At 41.4% G+C, this 16,465-nt stretch overlaps 1 protein-coding gene across 1 annotated transcript in view; it reads left to right on the top strand.

The window, feature by feature from the left end:
* The first annotated feature begins 201 nt into the window (after positions 1-201).
* The window catches only part of PLEKHG3 (pleckstrin homology and RhoGEF domain containing G3), a 131,830-nt gene continuing 115,566 nt past the window's right edge, over positions 202-16,465 (top strand). The window contains exon 1 of the mRNA XM_063440204.1: positions 202-299. The gene's annotated coding sequence lies outside the window, so the exon portion shown is untranslated. The remainder of the gene's footprint in view (positions 300-16,465) is intronic.

Here is a 16,465-nt window from a genome sequence, read left to right as displayed (position 1 = left end):
TTCTCTCCACGCTGGGTACGTACAGTGTCCTCAGCAAGGTCCTCTGTGAGTGATGGCTCAAACCATCCCAGTCTGAGCTCCTCTCCTGGAATGTGTAGGTGGGCGGGGCTTATTTCAAATTTCCATGATTGATGCTGGGAATGGGCGTGTCTCTCGAGATACATTGTAACGAGGAGGCGTTCTGAATTCTACGCTCGCACAGTTTCAGGGGGCGTGGCTAAGCCAGCTGAGAGAGCGGAGACTTGGCTCACGGTGCGGGTGCGGTCGGTGCTCAGCAGATAATGTACCGGGAGGGATCGGTGAGTACCCATACCAGGGATGTATATTATTATAATAATAACATCTAATAAGTTGTGCTGGTATTTGTGATGGGGTTTGGTATCACTGGCAAAGTGTTAGCCCATCTCCCCCTGTGTCTGCTCCACATGGATTCGAGAAATTCCCACAGTCTGTTGAAAGGTGCACTGGGTACTTGGCAGAGTTTAAAAAAACAAATAATAATAAAATTAAAAAATCTTTCTTCAGGTTTATTGGAGGAGTCAAGCACCCAGTCATGTCTTCTGCTCTTCTACATCGTATATTGTGACTTTAAAGAAAAAAAAAAGTTTTTTTTCCCAGGACATTCAGTCATCACATTACAGGCATTAACTTACTCTGTTATGGCAGTAAATAGACAGTGTCATATTTAGAATACAGTGCATTTTTGCACTTGCAGACACCCATATTTTTATACAGCAACAGTTCCATGTGTAACTCGGGAAACTAAATATTTTATATATATATAAAATTTACTAAAATTCTGGTACTAGACACTCCTTGTTAAGTTATCCCCAGTGTCCAATTGAGCTTCCTTTTATTGGGGAAGGAAGAACTGCTACATATTCTCATTACCTGAGGCACCTGATGAATATTTTACTATTATTATTATTATTGGCATTTATATAGCGCCAACGTATTCCGCAGCACTGTACAACCTTCTAAAGGAATACATTTAACAATAAACGAGGCAATTAAAATATGTTACAGGAATAATAGATTGCTGAGAACAATCTAAAGTGTTTGTTCCAACCAGTGGAGGCCCCTCAAACCATGGGTCCTCAAACTCTGGCCCCCCAGATGTTGCTGAACTACAACTCCCATGATTCTCTGGCTATCTATGTAATTCAAAGAATCATGGGAGTTGTAGTTCAGCAACATCTGGGGGGGCCGGAGTTTGAGGACCCATGCCTTAAACTAGGAGGGGGCCCATTTTTGGGCTTAAAGTTCAGACCAAGGACCAATGGGTTATGAACCACTGATACAATGATTTAACCAGGAGAACTACTGTGTAGTTGGAGATAATGTGAGATAATGAGTGATTGGTGTTACAGTATATTTTGTCATGGATCCAGATTGTGACAATGTACATAAAGCCTTGCTTGAACTCATAAGGGTCAGGAAAACATTTTGAATTTGTAAACTTTATGAAACCATTTTGTTGCTCAGTTTGCGATTTAATCAAAGCATAATGTTAAAAGGGAAAATTGACCACTCTTTATAAAACACACCACTGTAAATGAGAAAAAAATTAAATTGATGTCTCAAAGCCCCAATGCTTGCAAGAATTTCTTAGTAACTTCTGCTTTTGTAATTACAAATGGAGAAAATGTGAAACTGAGGACATCTTGGCTGTGTTGGTCATCTTTTAATAAGTGTATTCAACAGATACATGGGGGGATGGACACTATATAAAATAATTGTATATATATTGTCCATTCATACAAGTAAATTGCAGATTGGGTAACAGGAAGCTGCGAGAATGGAATCCAATGTTGGTTATCTCTTAGAAAGCAACTGAGGACCATGTTTCCCACAAACCCCAGCATTGCAGTTGTTCCTCACATCCTGTCTCTTTCCTCTTTTGGTAGAGGGACATGGGGGTGGAGCTATTATTTACAGATCATCATATTTTGTGGTAAAGTACAGCGAATAGACAGAAAAAAATATACACATGTTCAGAAACAAATTAAGGTTAACAGAAGAGTCATCGTTTGTGTTGCCTCTAGAAAGCAATGTGTGGCATACCTCCTTTTCATGTGAAGTGTCAGTATGTGTGTATTTCAGTGTTTCTATGTGTGCGCATGTCAGTGTTTAAGTGTTTTGTTTCTGTGTATGTAGAAGGAGTGCAAGGCCATATTGTGTGATTGCAGCGTCCCTATGTATGCATGTCAATGTTTCTGTGTGAGTGCAGTGTCAGTATGTGTACATTGTCAATTTTTCAATGGAAGTGCAGAGTCTGTATGTGTGTATTTTCAGTGTTTCTGTGTATGTGCTGTATGAGATGTTTGCAGTTTGTATGAGTGCATGTCATCGTTTCTGTAGGAGTGCATGTCGGTGTTTCTGTGTGCGTGATGTGTCCATGTTTCTGAGTGAGTGTAGTTTCTGTGTGTTGGGATCCTTGTCTGCAGGTAGCATGGTCCTCTAGGGTAAACAACAGGCACAGTCCTTTTATTTTCATATAATCCAGGCACTTTATTTGTAAGTCCACACAGGAGACAGCAGCAAATGAAAACATAAATATAACACAAATCCCTATAAACAAAAACCTAGCTCGTCTGAGCACTTACTAACTTCAGGTCGCCCTATCTCTCAGGGGTTAAACTATAACAAAAGTGATTGGTTTCACCATCCTAGTGTCTTTGTCCGCTCTCAGCACTCCCAGTGCTCCAAGCCAGCCTTGACTGCTTCACTTTCTGCACTCCCAGTGCTCCAAGCCAGCCTTGACTATCTCACTGGAGAGAACAGCCTCTCTCCTACCTGCTTCCAGGGAGGAAGCCAGCAATCCCCCCTTTACCTGCCTAGCAGGGAGTGGTTTATTCCCACTGCTACAGCTGATTATCTGCAGCTGAGCAGTGGGTTGGAGACAGTCCAAAAAACCCTGGCCTGGATCTATGTCTCCCAAGAAAACCACTAAACTGTGGAGTGGAGCATTGGCCCACCCTGCTCTCCAAATGCTCCACCCCAGGGGCCCATAACTAAACTTAGCTTTGTGTTGCCTACAACACAAACTACACATACTCCCCCTGGGGTTAAATGGCCTCTCTGCCTTCACTTTATCACAGTGTGTTGTGTCAATATGTGATATTTGCAGTGTTTCTGTGTGATTCTAGTGTCAGTATGTGTACATGTCAATGTTTCTGTATGTATGGATGACAGTATTTCTGAGTAAGTGTAGTTTCTGTGTGTGTTTCGGTGTCACTATGTGATATTTGCAGTATTTCTGTGTGAGTGTACTGTCAGTATTTCTGTTTGTACAGTCCTCCATCTTCCCACATACCCAAATCAAACATTTGGAATTACATACCACATCCCTTACAATTTAATACTTTAAATTATGTCCTCTGGTCAAGAATCTCCGTTTATACTTGTCCCTCCATGTGCATCACCAGAGCCTCTTATAATATAAACAAATTTGAATTCCTGCATTTCTGCGTATTAGCCAGTTTACACCCTCATGCTATCCCCTCCATTTACGTCACTAAACATCCTTGACAGTTAACCCCCATATTATTCGTCCAACCATTCCAGTATTCTCCCATTATATCCATCAGCAATTTCTATCTCCAGAACACCCTTCAATTTAACCTCCCTCCATTCTTTTACATTCCCATGTCCCTCCAATTTCTCTATCAAGTTCCTCCCTTCCCACTTCCAAACGGCCTACCAGGTCCTAGTGGTTCCGTATCTGTTATAGTGTGAGTATTTACTTGAGATGTCCTAAAACTGTATTCCTAACCTTATAGAGCTCTCTTGCCACCCCCACATCTAAAAGGTTAAAAAAAAACTTTTATTACTTACCCGACGTCCGTCACCTCTTACGTCATCAAACAGGGTGAGGGGCGGGGCTAATGTGCATGCGCGGCGAGTGCTGCAAGCGCATAAGCTCCTTCCCATAGGAAAGGATTGAATCAATGACCGTTAGGCGACAAGTCTGGTAAGATCCCAGAAGCTCTTTTAGAGGCTGTCTTTAGTGCTTCAATGTAAACATTGCAGTTTCTCTAAAACTACAATGTTTTACATTGCAGCACTAAGGGCAATAGGGACACTGTACCCAGTGAGCTGAAGTGGTCTGGGGGCCTATAGTGTCACTTTAATGCTTTGACAGCAATATTGCTGTTAGAGCATTATGGGTGATGTAGTCCACAACATTTGGAGTGCCAAAGGCCGCCTAGCCCTGCTTTAAAGGGAAACTCCAGTGCCAGGAAAACAATCCGTTTTCCTGACACTGCAGGTCCCCTCTCCCTCCCACCTCCCAATCCCCGGTTGCTGAAGGGGTAAAAACCCCTTCAGTCACTTACCAGAGGCAGCGACGATGTCCCCCGTCGCTGCTTCTTCCTCCGCCGCCGCTCCTACCAGTGATTGCGTCGGCCGGTGGGCGAGACTGATCCCGCCCACCGGCCGGGAGACCTAATGCACATGAGCAGCAATGCCGCGCATGCGCATTAGAGCTCCCCATAGGAAAGCTTTGAAAATGCTTTGAAAATGCTTTCCTATGGAGAATTGAGCGACGCTGGAGGTCCTCACACAGCGTGAGGACGTCCAGCGACGCTCTAGCACAGGTTTTCTGTGCTATAGAGCAGAGGGTGCCCTTTAGTGGCTGTCTACTAGACAGCCACTAGAGGTGGAGTTAACCCTGCAAGGTAATTATTGCAGTTTATAAAAAACTACAATAATTACACTTGCAGGGTTAAGAGTAGTGGGAGATGGCACCCAGACCACTCCAATGGGCAGGCTTTAAATACATGCTTGCACTTTAGATTTCTGGAGTGTTTCTTTAATGTTCGATTTGCAGCTGAACCCAAATAGTATAAACCTTTCAGATATATTGCCTCATTAAGTTAGTGTTATGTGTAAATTTAAAATAAGATCAAGACTGTTAGGGAAGAGGTTAATACGAATATATGCCACTTCCTTAGTGGGAAAAAATGACCTCATAGCACTGATTTATTAAAATCCCTTTTAGGGAAATCCTAAGTACCTGAGGTTTATCATAATAATAAATAACTCGTGACTGAAATCATTGGTAGCCTTAAAGCTCGGAGACATTTTTATTTAAAATTCGCATGATTTTCCCTACTGGGTCACTAATGTTAATTGTGACTATCCATATATATATATATAAAGTTCTACAGCCAAGTCACACATAGAAAACATATTGGTTATATCAATTTGCAGGCACTCTAGTATCACTCTAAATATTTCTATTGTATTGCATTTAGTTTTAAGTGCCTGAATTACCTGTATTTCGGGAATAATCAGCAACCTTTCCAGCTCCTGTTCAATTCAAAGCAGTCATTCAATAAGAAAAGACCAGTTTGTTTGCCTGTGGCTGGTTGAGCGTAATGTGAATTAAATTTGCACGACATGCTTACTATTGCTATGGAATGCTATTTTTTTCACTAAAGTTATTTTGATCGACAAAATGAATAAAAACAAATTGAATAGGGGGCGGAGCTTGACCATCAGCCTGCACAGACGCCATGCTTGTGAGCTCCTCCACACAAACACAAACAAAACGCAAATAACACAAAAGTGAAAACCCATCCTGACCCCAAAGGCTACCAGCTACAACGATCAACGTCTCCCGAGGCGATAGATGCCCTTTTTTCAACAAAAGACCCAGCCAAGACGGAAACGGAAAACCGGGCCCTACCCCACGTTGTCCCTCCCGGGCCTGGAGACGCTACTCACACGGCAAGTGAGCAACAAGTACCCTCAAACCTTGCCCGACAGCCCAGTTCACATGCCAGCTATGGGCCGCCGCTCGCAGAAAATGACGGCAATGGAAAACAGGGATATCGGGACTATGTTCCAACGGCCAGCACAGCCCCAACCCGCTCTTACGGAGGCTCCGCGGTCTGTCGCTACCCCGCGGCCTAATGCCCCCACTCACCCAAACGAGCAAACAGGGGCTGAACAATCGGTAGCCACTCACCCGATGGCGCCCGCAGCTCCCACTGACTGCACACCGACGACCAGACATGACCTGAAGGTCCTATTGTCAGACTTTCACAAAATACTAGCGACGAACTCGCTCCTATTAAAAACTACATGAAGACCATCACAGACCGGGGGTCGGCAACTGCGGGGGCGGCAGTACCAGGAACAAGCTCAAGGGACAACCCGACATGAAGCACTAGCTACCATACCGGAGACCCACCTGCCCGGCCTGCCGGCCCTAACCTCATGGGACTGTCTGTCCGGGACTTTACATATGGCTCTCTACCGATAATGTTTACCCAAATGTTATCCCTATTTTTCCCTTCCCCCTTTTTATAACTTACTTTTGCGATTTTGTACTTAATTCACACAAAACACTGGGGCAATGCCAGCTACCAGGCACAACATCTAGGGTTAGGGACCCAGTAATGACAAATCTCCTCACAATAGGGATTGTTAATCTTCCACTACGCACAGAACCTGGGGCAACCCTGAACCTTCTCGCACACCTCCCCCCCCCCCCGCTACTCCCTCGGTAAGGAGTAACCAAACCCAATACATAGAGTGTGACAGGACACCCCACGACCACCAGACCTTAGTTTATCCCCAAGCGGGATACACAGCATTTTGGCCCGCACACCATGTATTTTCCATAGCTACATCACACGTCAGTACATGAACACAAGCTGACCACTCCAGCCTCAGGACCCTCTGATTACAACCTCAGCGTACTGAAACCTCACGCACTTGACAGCAAGTGTACACCACACCTGAACACCCAAAACCTAAGGGCTACTCACTAGCTGTTAAGACTTACACAAACACGTTAAAAATAAAAAGGTGCGAGAATATAATGTGAACCTGCTTACACAATAACTACATACTACCCACTCTGTGGAATGCTGTAACGTTTATGCCTTGCATTGGAAAAATAAAGATTTATAAAAAAAAAAAAAAAATTGAATAGGACACTATAGGCAGCCATACCACTTCATCTCAATGCATTGCAGTATTTAAATGCCTGTAGTCAACCACAAAAGGCACTTACTCAGCTATTTCTATCATATGGTCTAGCAGTGATTTTCCACTCATGCACACTTTCGTGTGTGCATGCGCGGCAAATCACTGATAGACCATCTCATAGATGCTTTCCAATTGGATTGACTGAGATTAAGCTTGATGATTTCATTCGACGAGGTAGGACGACAGTGTGGGAATCAGTGCTGCGAGACAGTACAGGTACATAAAAAGTAATTTTTACCTCTTACAAGATGGGGCTGTGAACCTATACCTTTGACAGTGCACTACAGTGTTAGGAATACACATTTATATTCCTAACGCTATAGGGTTCCTTTAATTAGACTTTTGAAATTTTGGTTAATAATTTTTTTCAAAAATATTAAAATTCTCCGGACACCCAACTTTCGTCTGGATGTTGGTACAACAAACAAAAAGACGCAAAAAATTGCCAATCAGTGTTCTGAACAATGTATGCATAATATGATCTTATGTATATATTTAGCAGTTCAGTGATAGGAGCATTTTCACAACTTTTGATTCACAGATCAAGTAAGAAAGTATAACCAATAGAGAGAAAAAACAGAGAAATATTATAGAAAACGCATATGTTAATGAAATCTATAAATGTCGATTCTGACTTCTCCTTTTCCCCTCTTTTGCTCGCTTCTTACTTGATTTTCATGTAGGTGCTATGGGCGGAATTCATATATCATTAATCAGGTATATTTCTTCTCTTGAAATCGGGCGAATACCAAATAAGAACAAATTTGGCTGAAGTGCAACTTGGTCCCAAACAAATCTCCAAGTTTACATTTAAACTATAAATCAAAAATGACAAACAGGGCTTAGATTAAAAGTGAACTTACTCAAACATCACGCCTGCTTTCTCAAAAGCAGCTTCCAAAAATCAGTATGGCGGCTGCGCATTTATCCCATAGTGCAGAGTTGGGACTTGGCATGCTGCAAATACTGGTGTCGGACTCGTGCACCTTGCCCTGTTTTTCTCTTGGCATTTGGCAGTGGAAGCGTGCAGGTAAGTATTTATTAATAGTAAATAATTGTATATGTGTACATACAATTACAATCACTACAAATTGGGTCTGTGCCATGTATGTCATATTTGTCCCTTTAATTACAACTTGATAATTAATTGTGAATTAATTTCTACTTTTTAATAAAAAAGAGTTTGGTATTAACTAAGCAGTACGGAGGCTTTAGAATGCTCAGAGTGCTTGCTGGCATTGGGTTTAATACTCAAAGCCGCTGGCCTTGTCCCATTGAATTTTATACACTGCTCGAATATGCCATGGATATGTCAGACCTCTGGGAAATATTACAAATTTCCACTGTCTGGATTCGCTGTAGCTATATTATGTAACCTCTTGGCTGCCTATTTTTCCAAACTCCAAGTTTCGTCTGTGTCACCTGAGTGCTTAGACTTTAAAGAAAAAAAAAGTGACATATTTTTAAATACCATCTTGATGCTTTAAAGGGACATATATAAAACACAAATATTTTATTTAATTAAGCTACTATCCATTTTTTTAAAAACAAAATTCTGGTGCTGTCATAGACTGCGTGACTTTTTTTTGTGTATTGAACTGGATAATAAATAAAGAATAAAAAAAAAAGAAGCTACTTGCCAGGTTTAAAAGTTACTTGCCACTGCAAACGAGCATGCGCACAATCGTTTTTGATTACCGTAATTCCTGTCATGTTGTAAAATTGCCAACTCGTGGATGTATGAATCTGGGACAGAAAGGGGTTGGTAAAGGTGTACTAGTGACACAAATTCCATCACTGACATGCCTCCGCATCGCCATGCCTTATTTTGTCCTTACCGCAGTTATATAGATAGTATATTATTATTATTATTAGCAGCCATTACAATTTAAAAGATCACTATAGTGTTAGGAATACAAACCTTAATTAAGTAGCTTAAAGGGTTGCAAAACCTTTTTCACTTACCTCTTCCCAGTGCCGAGGTCCCTTAGTGGTGGATCGGTCTCCTTCTCCAGGGACATCACACCGATGGAGGTAACCTAATGCGCAAGTGCTGTGAGCGCGCTCATTAGAGCTTCCCAATAGCAAAGCATTGAGTCAAGTCCCCTGTGGGGACTTTGAAGAGGCTGTATATCCTCATGCAAAGCGTGAGGATGTCCTATGTTGTTTTACAGAGTTAAACAGGCCAGGAAGTGCCTCTAGTGGCTGTCTGATAGACAGCCACTAGAGGCAGTCTTAACCCTACAATATAAACGTTTGCAGTTTCTCTAAAACTGCAGTGTTTTACAATGCAGGGCTAAAAGGAACAGGGACACTGCACCTAAATCACTTCAAGGAGAAGTGCCTAGAGTGTCCTTTTAATAGTAGTGATCTAAAACTGAATTGCATGGCTGTTTCCAGAAAATGCACTGGTCCTTGGATTCTTTTATGCTGGAACAGGAAACCAAAAAGCGTGACTGCCAATAAAAACAGGACAGTTGTCAACTATTGTGTATATCAGTGAAGGACCTGTGCATTGTGCATGCTTCTTCTGCAGTCTATCAGGGACTGACTGAGCTATTAAAGCCAATAATCGTCATGTATTTCTACTGTGAATTAGAGCGCATGCAATGAAAATTGTGACACAATTCCAAGTTGGCCACCTCCACAGCGACAAACTGGCCCTGCAAACGAATTAACATTTGGAAAGCTTATTAAAAAAATATTAAATCAAGGCCTTCATTTGTTTCCTATAGTATAATATTGAGGAACAACACATAATCAAGTTATGTAACACCATAGTTATCATACACATATATAATAAAGTTATTATGGTTTAGATGTAATGGAGAAACTGCTGGCACAAATAATTACTGTAACACATATTTCTAGTAATAAATGAATGCTTATTATTTTTTATATGGCTTTTCTATTTAAGGATGTCCATAGAGTGACAGTGCCTGGGGAACGAGAGTTTTACAGCTGGGTGAGTGACCAGTAATTATGGCTCGAAGGTTCTTTTTTGTTTTGGAAGAGATGTAATTAGAATGTTTACAAGGAATTACTGAGATTGATGGAGGTTGTCACTGAATACCAAAGGCACCTCAGGAAAATTGAAAAGCGGTTTAGTTTGTGATGACAATAACAATCACAGAGTAAGCTTTTACTCTGAGGATATGAAACATATAATACAGTTCAAACTAAAAACAGGCAGTTAAAAGCGGCTCTGTCACCCCATCTGAAAAATTGGTATTTCAAAAAGATCGGTCGAATCTTTGACAAACTGAGAGTATGTGTTGGACTTTCAATGAAATTCCAACCCATTCCAAAGATATGCTGAGACAAAGTAGGAATTAGCAGTCACTCAGACGGCGACTTGAGGTGCTTCCTGGGGCAGTGCTGCACAGTGTGCAACACCTACGTTCAGCTTCTCCACGCTCTTCATGGAGACACTGTATTCTCCCCATAGAGATGATTGGTGCAGGGTTGGTGCTCTATGAGGAGATGCTGATTGGTGCAGGGTTTGCTGCGCATGCACAATGGGAAAGCATTGGATTGGGTGAGATGATCAAGTTTGATGATCTCAGATAAAAAGGTGGAACGGGAGCGGAGCCAGTGCCGGGGGCAGAGCCAACCTCAAGAAAGCCGGGGCAGCGCTGGAAATAAGCTTAAAGTAAACCGCCTTTAAAAGCATTGGAGGGGGAGGTTTAGTTTTATTTTTGAAAACCCTTACTGATTCCTAAAAAAATCCATGCATGATTACACCTGCAAGAAACTAGACTAGCCCAATACCTGGAGCAGAAGTCTTTGTCTCTCCATTGGCCCATAGTTAATTTCCCACAATTTTATGAGGCTGCCGCTAGGTACTATGGGCAGTGAACAATAATAGGACAACTAGGCCTTAATTGGATCTCAGTTTGCATGTTTTGATGAACTCATAGGAATTTCATTTGTTAAGTGCTCACTCCGCACTCGCCGTTCCTGAAGCAGGATGAATAGGCGTTTGTTTGTTTGTAGGATACAGCGTTGCATCCAGTGTTTTCTGATTACTCCGATAGCCAGTGTGCTTGGCACTGTCACCCGATATCTTAGTTGATAACTAAATACTAACAGATAGATGTATTACAGCTAGATGGACTTTTTTATTACATATAATAAGAGAAACCCCAGTGACTCTCTCCATAATAAATAAATATTAATTAAAAAAAAGTGTGGTTTCCTTAGATTCCCCTTCCAAAAAAAGGAAAAGCTTGGAAAGTCTTCTGTCTTTTTTTTCTCCACCCCATATTTTCTGCAGACTGGAGAATAATATATATATATATATATATATATATATATATATATATATAATGAGGTTTAGAAGATACAAGTCTGTTGGACCTTGTGTAAAATATCTATGGACTTCATAAGAGGATTAACTAGGGATTGACGGTTATGGAAAAATAATGCCCTATGAGGCCAAGTTTAAAAAACGATTTGACTCTTTACCATGGGACAGTTCGAGGGTACTTCTTGCACTATAAAAACTTGAATGTGCTCTAGTGGTTATGGTGTTTAGACTAGAGTACCCCTAAATGACCAGGCAACTGTAAAACTATTGAATATGCACTAAATAAAATTGACAATGAAACCAACACAGATTTTACAGCGTGTGCACAAAATTATGGCACAAAGGATATGAGTGTGGAAAACGAAATGTGACAGTCAGCATATTAATCATATTACTAATTATTTATGTATAGCATGTGATTCTGTTTATACAGCACCAGCAGTTCAGACAAGGAAAGGATTTTGGAGCTTGAGAACAACAAACATTGTTAATGTGGAAACAGTAGCTGTTTAAAAAAGCCTAAACGGGTATTTTTTTACCCTAAGATGTGTATATCTGTTTACCCCATAATAGTGTAAATTCCCTTAAAGCATACGTGCTTGTGAAATGCTTAAAAAGCCCAGATGGTGAAAGTATTCTGACAGCTCTATGGAACATCTGTTTAAACATACACTGACTGCCTTACTTGTCATATAAACAGCAAACCGAAGGGTATTAGGTCTTATCAAGGTGAAATCAAACATGTCTCAGCAGGAATCTGTTTCCTGTCTGCAGAAAACTAAACAGTTACGAAATTTCGATGTGTGGCTGAGATTGCGGGAAAATTCTTCCAAGACTGAACAACGTTAAGCGAAGTGAGACTGTGTTTGTGGTGATTGAGTGAGGTCTGTGTGTATGATGACTGTGATTGTCAAGAGCATGATCCCCAATATAATATTTCGGAGAATTCTTTCTTACAGCATGCTCTCTGCTTGTTTCACTGCTATCACGTATAGCCATAAAGCGATATGTGGATACAGAGACCATAATGGCAACAGTGAAACATATGGGAACAAAGACTTGGACTGACGCGTTGTATGTGAATTTGTTATGCCGTGTGCATGTTTAATTGTCAGGGTTTTCACAGTGTGTCAGAGAGATACATTTTGAGGTCTATTCTTTGAAAATGTAAAGTAATGATTTACAAATATGCACATGTTGTCACATATGGATATAAAAAAAATCAATGTTCCTTTAACAATTAACGAATGCTCAGAAAAAAAAAGAATGTATTTCAAAATATCTTCTATTATTTGTGTATTGCAATTGTGAGCTAAACAAAAGTAAACTTAAAGCCCAAATCAAATCAAATAAAAAAAAACAATACTGTTTAGTTGATATACCCCAAATGAAAACATGCATACTTTTGTTATGGTACTTTTTGAAAGTAAACCAAAATGTTCAAAGTCTATCTGTTCCTGTCCAAATCAATAAAGTTAAATTGCGTATATACGCTGAAGTAATTAAGTCTGACACACGAGGTTCAGGTTAAAATAACTTCGAGAAAGTTTATTGGCAAGTGAAGTAAAAGCGGGCGCGCAGGCCCTTTTAAGAGGCATTTTGCGTCATCATTGATTATTAGAATATCAGCAAATAAACATCATCAATTGGATTAATTGTTAAGTGACGGAGTTAGTGTCTTACCTATTGGTTAGTAAAATTAAGAGGTTAGTCCCGTGCCCACCCATCAGAGGTGGGATTATTCTGGACACGGGTGGGGGACAAGGGGGTCCTAAGCGTCATTTTACACGGTCAGTGATATCAGGCTTTATGTCCAGGTGCAAGGTCTCTTATGAATAGAACATTTCATTACTACTGTGTTCTGTGGCCTTCAAACTGTACTATCTTACAAGCTCTTAAGGAGTAGCCGGCAAGTCTTAAGGAGTAGCCAGCACCTCCTGGTACTTGTCCTTGAAGGAAACACGGTCTTTGTCTACTGTATTAATTGGGTTGAGAAGTTCAGTCACGTAATGTAGTTTTAAAATGAACAAGTTAAGTCATGAGGACAAAATGGAGGATTGAAGAAGTCAGGTTAGGAGGACAAAATGGAGGACGAAGTCACAGTATAAAGTTAAAATGGAGTTAGTACAATAATTCAATACAAGTACAATAAAGATTTTTAATAATTCCACATCAGTCCCCCCTATGAAATGTTAGATTCTAAGAGATAAAACTTTATTATGTTAGTATCAGAAGACGTGTTAACCCAAAGGCACAGAAACCCCGTGGCTGCTAGCTAGATGTTAATGCAAAGTGCAAGGCTGTCCCTAGATCTGACCCTAATAGGCTAACCATCCGTCAGTATGGCTCTCGAACGCTTCACACCCAAGGGTATCCCATGGCAGCTAACCCACCACTTCTCCACATGGGGCCTTTACCATTCACTGACAGATGCTGTCCCTGAGCTAGTCCCTTCCTAGAATTCCTGCACTTTATCAACAAAAGGGAATGTTTGCAGCGGCAGACAGGGTGAGTTGATGTCTTGGAATTCTTGGTCATCAACTTCGAGATGGGTCAAAGTGGGTGCCGCTTGGTCAACAGTCTTCATGAGGGATTTTCTCAGACATGGGAGGACACAACAAAAGAGAAGAGCAAAAATAAAAAGAAAAATTAGTATAGCCATACCAATCTGCATTAAAGCCTTTTGCCATCCTGTCATCCAACCAAACCATCTTTCCCAGGGGTCTTTTATCCCAGAATTCCTTTTTAACTCTTCAGACAGGTCATTTAATTTTTCTATAGCTAGTGTGACTTTACCATTAGGGCCTGTGTTTTCTGGGATGTAGGTACAACATGTCATAGTGTCGGGCAAAATCTTACAAACCCCTCCTTTTTCGGCTAAGATCATATCTAGGGCCATTCTATTCTGGAAAGTCATTTGGGATGTGGCCTGCAACTGTTCGGCCAACCCCTGGAGGGCGTCTCTGGTGTAATTGACAAAACGCTGTTGATTATAATAAATGTAATTTATCCAATTTAGATTCTTGTTTGCGGTAACTATGGTAAAAATTGATTCAAATCCTGCAGCAACTTCATCCCTAGCCTTAAACTCGTTGGGCACCCCCCTGGGCACTCCAATGGCATCAATATATACATGAGGATCAAAACTTCCTTTCACTGGGGCGTCACGTTTAACCTTAGTGTGGCTGAACTCATGGGTGTTGAGGTGTGTGTCAGAAATAATATGTATAGGCATAATGGCCTTAGTCAAAGTACATTCTCCCCACCATTCTGTGTCCATTCTGGATCTTAGCTGTAAATCCCCACACAACCAATAAATGTCCCCTAGTGACCTAGTGTGATGTTGCAGCAAACGTACAGGGACAGTTCTGTATGTAGCACAATAGCCTTTGGAAAAGTTACCTACAAATTTACCAATACCATCGTACATGGCATAGCAAGTGTAATTACCTTTATATACGGTAATACCATCAGGGGGTTTGACATCGTTGGCTAGGAGAGGATACTCCTTTGTCCATGCAATACATATGGACCTGTTAAAATTATAGTGATAGGCAAAAAGGCTTAAAATACATTCTTCTATATCTACAGGTAGGATTAAAGGTACGGTACCCAGGTGAGGCCGGGCACCTCCACACACGTAACATGCAGTTCTATTATGCTTATTAGCATTATATTTCATCCATTCTAACCATAAATTTACATCATTAAAACCTGTTTCAGCGGCCATGGTATCTTCAAAGGTGGGGTTAGCAATGGCCATCATGTCTTGAAAGGTCTGGATATGAGGTTTTAATGGGTTAGGGACCATATGGGTGGCCCCTTGCCACTCAGAAGAATTGCACATATCTTTAAGGTAGAAATGCCCTAATTTTTGGTAGGAACCCTTTTTCCAATACATTCCCATCACATACTGGTCTGCATCTGTTGGGCTTGGATGCTCAATGTTAAGGATTAATTTCATTGGTGTGCTCCCCCCAGGCTTTCTCAAAGTCATTCTCTGGAGAAGCGATCTACCGTGATCATCTACTTTAGCTACGGCACTTTTTGGTTTGTAACCCCAGGCAGGCCCGGCATTCCACCCCGCCGCCCCCCAATGGTCACAATTGTGCCCCCATTGCTTGTCAACTACACAAACATATGGGTCTTTCGAATGAGGGATATCTCTATAGATGCTCTGGATTTGTGGTGTGGGAAATGGGCATTCTACAATATCACAATAGTCAAAGGTATAAGTAGCCACCTGGGTGCATGATGAATTATACCAGAAGGTGTACCCACTAATGTCTTTGGTAATGGCTACTTGCTGGGCCTTCATAAGGCTAATTAAGGAGAAGATGTACCAGAGATACATGTTTGTGCGATATTCGCTTCCTCTGGGGCAGGAGATTTCTTGCAGTGGGAAGCGTGGACCCAATTTGGCCTACCGGCCAATTTGACGGAGGTTGCGGTAATCAGGAGAACTTGGAATGGACCGTCAAATCTCGGTTCTAGGGTATTTTTCCGCACAAACTTCTTAACCAGGACCCAATCTCCGGGGAGTAGGTTATGGGAACCTGTATCCAATTCGGGATCTGGAATTGAAGAGAAAACTTGGGCATGTATTTTGTTTAAAACACTTGCAAGTTCAGTTACATAATCTACTAAAACATCTGATTGGAGCTGTAACTGCTGCGGATAATAACAACCTAGTCTGGGTGCTGTCCCAAATAGAACCTCATATGGGGACAGTGAATGCTTCCCTCTAGGTGTGTGCCTAACACTGAATAGAGCTATTGGTAGGCTTTCTGGCCAGGGCATCTTTGTTTCTTGTGACATTTTTAACATTCTGGTTTTTAGAGTGCCATTCATGCGCTCCACTTTACCACTACTTTGTGGGTGGTAAGGGGTATGGAAGGCCAGAGTCACCCCTAGAGCAGTCCAAATTTCTTTAGTCACAGTTGCTGTAAAGGCTGGGCCTTGATCACTCTCAATGACTTCTGGGAGTCCGAATCTGCATACAATATCTGTAATTAGGCGCTTTGCGGTTGTCTTTGCAGTGATATTGGCCACTGGGTAGGCTTCTGGCCAGCCTGAGAACATGTCCACTATTACTAGTGCATATTCATGGGGCCCACTCTTGGGCATTTGGATGTGGTCAATTTGAATTCGCTG

The sequence above is a fragment of the Pelobates fuscus genome, chromosome 13 (genome assembly GCF_036172605.1).
Source record: "Pelobates fuscus isolate aPelFus1 chromosome 13, aPelFus1.pri, whole genome shotgun sequence".
Lineage (NCBI taxonomy): Eukaryota > Metazoa > Chordata > Amphibia > Anura > Pelobatidae > Pelobates > Pelobates fuscus.
This window is presented reverse-complemented; position numbering and strand designations above follow the sequence as displayed.